We start from the raw sequence: 3512 nt of genomic DNA on the forward strand, positions 1-3512 counted from the left end.
ATGGGCTGAGTTATTCGTAAGAGGCCCAAAGAAGTACAAGTGAAGTTTAATTCAAACACGACTCGTCGTGGGGACTTCGTGCGCAGCCGCCACCCACATGGCCGCACGTTCTGCCAGCCCAGTATCCCAGATGCAGTCCACTACTCCACTCCCATTCCCCCAAGTCTAGCAACCAAAGCATCGCCCCCCGATGGCGTCTCCGCCCCACTCAGTCGAGGTCCGAATCCCCGACGACTCGCCGCGGCCCACTGCCGCTCTCCTCTCCCCCTCCGTGGCCGCACCCTAGCCCTCCATCGCCTCCTGCCTCCTGCTCCTCCTCACTGCGGCCGTCGCCGCCGCTACGGCCTTCGTCCTGCTCCGCCTGCCCATCACCGTCGTGACTGCGGCGTCCGCCACCGCACGTCCGCTCTCCAAGCCCGTGGTGCTGCTCATTTCCTCGGATGGCTTCTGCTTCGGGTACCAGTACAAGGCCCCCCTCCCGCACATCCACCGCATCTTCGCCAACGGCACATCCGCCACCGAGGGCCTGGTCCCCGTCTTCCCCACGCTCACCTTCCCCAACCACTACTCCATTGTCACCGGCCTCTACCCCTCCTCCCACGACATCATCAACAACTACTTCCCCGATCCCATCTCGGGGGACTACTTCACCATGAAAAACCACGATCCCAAGTGGTGGCTCGGGGAGCCGCTCTGGGCCACCGCTGCCGCCCAGGGGGTCCTGTCTGCCACATTCTTCTGGTCGGGTTCGGAGGTTACGAAGGGTTCCTGGAACTGCCCCGACAAATACTGCCGCCACTACAATGGCTCGGTGCCATTTGAGGAGAGGGTCGACACCATCCTTGGCTATTTTGATCTCCCGCCTAACCAAATGCCACAGTTCCTGACGCTGTACTTTGAGGATCCTGATCACTAGGGGCACTAGGTGGGTCCTAACGATCCTTCAATCACCGATGCGGTCGTACATATCGATGAGATGCTCGGGAGGCTCATTGCTGGTTTGGAGGCTAGGGGAATGTTTGAGGATGTGAACATTATATTGGTAGGTGACCATGGTATGGTTGGGACCTGCGATAGGAAGCTTGTGTTTCTCGAAGAGTTGGCTCCATGGATCGAGTTGAAGTCAGATTGGGTTCTGTTAATGACGCCATTGCTGGCAATCAGGTCGCCAGATGGTGTGTCGCCAACTGAGATTGTGGCCAAGATGAATGAGGGGCTTGGATCTGGGAAGGTGAAGAATGGGGAATATTTGAAGATGTACTTAAAAGAGGAGTTGCCTACTCGCCTGCATTATTCAGAGAGTTACAGGATCCCGCCAATCATCGGGCTGGTTGGGGAAGGGTATAAGATCGAGATGAAGCGCTCCAAGAGAAATGAGTGTGGAGGAGCCCATGGGTACGACAATGCCTTCTTCTCAATGAGGACCATATTTGTCGCACATGGACCTCGTTTTCAGGGTGGTAGAACTGTGCCCTCATTTGAGAATGTGGAGATATACAATGTCATGGCTTCCATTCTCAATTTGAAGCCTACTCCAAACAATGGTTCAGCTTCTTTCCCTGGCACGATTCCGTTGCCGAACAAATGATCATGGATTGGTTTTGTAGGAGTAAGGGCACATGGATGTATGGTGGTGTTCTCATTTGGTTGTTGTTGTACCTCTTAAATTAGACTTCTGCCACATCACTTTATCACTGGTTTAGGAGAGCACAACCAAATGCAGCCCATTATGCTCTTGTGTCTCTAGAAAGGACTGGCCGTGTTCACTCAATGGCTACCCAAAATGTGGATAGGTAGTGAGTTGGGCCTGTGTTTCTTCATAGGTAACAGAAGTGTATTTTTCACCTTCACTTGTTGGACATGTAACTTAGGTTGCATCATCGTGCTGGGAGTAATCCATTTGAGCTGCATGGGAGTGTATATGAGGTGATTTGTTTAGAATGTGGTACATCCATCAGCCGAGAATCATTCCAGGAGGAAGTGAAGAACCTAAACCCAAAGGTATGTTGTCTATTTGATACCAATTATGTTTATCATTTTAATTGTACATGTTTGACATGAACCCTTTGGATAATGCATTTGCCATACAATAAGTTAAAGTGGATTTTTTTCATGTTCCTTTGAAGTTGTTGGCTTATTGTATAATTTGGTATATGTTGCATTTGCTTTTGGAATCATTCAGACACGATTCCACTATAATGATCATTTCGTCAGCTTCTACATTAGATGTTATTGTTGATCCGAAGAACAATACATTTTTATGTAGATGATTGTTGCCACTTTCTACTCAAATTTTAAAGTGGTGTAATGCTTATTCTTTTTTGATTTGAACCGATCATTCTATAGCCCCTGACAACGGACGATTACTGTTTCTGCAGTGGGCTCAAGCTATCGATAGTTTGGAAGTAGGACAACCAGGTTCAGGCAAAAGTTTTGGAATGTAGCAATGACCTGATGGTGATGTTGAGATTGATGAGAAGTTCTGGGAGCAAGATTTTGAAATTCCTAGCTGCCATCAATGTGGTGGAGTGCTAAAGCCTGATGTGAGATTTTGTTCATCCTGATGCTTCTAGGATTAATTTCTTCATGTATATAAGTATGCTCAGTTGAAGTCTGGTATTTCACACCTAGCCATCTAGGTTTAGTGTTTTTTCTTTGAGCTAATCCGCACCAGGGTGGGGCTGCAATCCCCGTTGTAGGCTTCTATTGTTTTGAGTTAGCAATGTTTAGAGTATGAAAGAAAACACTCAATTCAACTTGTAGTTGTATTTTTCTGTTTCAGTTGGCATACCATCATGAGGATGTGAATTCCACAAGAAGGCCCATGTGATCTTATTGCTCCCTTAGATCTTCCACATTTTTTACAGTCTTTCCACCGTGTATCAGCTTGTGACTCAATTTGGTAAGAAACACCTTTTAGATGTGTGCCATATATAATATAGATCAATGTCATATTGATTTTGTTTTTTCAGGAAGGATACTAGTATACCACACATTCTGTGGAGCATTCTGAAATTATTTTAGCTTGTTAAGAGTTCTCTGTAGTCTGCTTATTCTACCACTTTGAACCATATTTTTTTCCTAAGGAATGTTTGATGGTGTATGGACACTATGGTAGATGCAAACATTTGTCATTTCTAATAGGGAATTATGATGTCCCAGTGAATCCTTATGTATTCCTACTTGAAGTATAAATCGGAAAAGGTTAGTAACCATGATAGTCATAATTTGAACATACTACAGGAATGGATGCACAAGTATCTTATGAAGAAGAATGAGAAGCAGCAGGAAACACACTACGGGCGGAGCCGGCACGGGAGCAGGGCAAGAAGCAGGACGCGAGGATGAGCAAGTCGAGCTCGAGCGGCATCATGGCGGAGGCGGAGGCGCATCAGTGCGTGAACGCGCGCGCGGGCGACTTCATCAGCAAGTTCAGGCAGCAGCTACATCTGCAACGACTAAACTCGCTGCTCAACTACAAGGAGGTGCTCAACCACGGCGGTGGCAAGCAG

The 3512-nt window shown here is 47.6% G+C and overlaps 1 pseudogene; it reads left to right on the forward strand.

Moving 5' to 3' along the window:
* The first annotated feature begins 190 nt into the window (after window positions 1-190).
* On the forward strand, window positions 191-1588 carry LOC103639373 (ectonucleotide pyrophosphatase/phosphodiesterase family member 1-like; annotated as a pseudogene).
* Window positions 1589-3512: the final 1924 nt, after the last annotated feature.

Source organism: Zea mays, chromosome 9 (assembly GCF_902167145.1).
Source record: "Zea mays cultivar B73 chromosome 9, Zm-B73-REFERENCE-NAM-5.0, whole genome shotgun sequence".
In the NCBI taxonomy this organism is placed as follows: Eukaryota; Viridiplantae; Streptophyta; class Magnoliopsida; order Poales; family Poaceae; genus Zea; species Zea mays.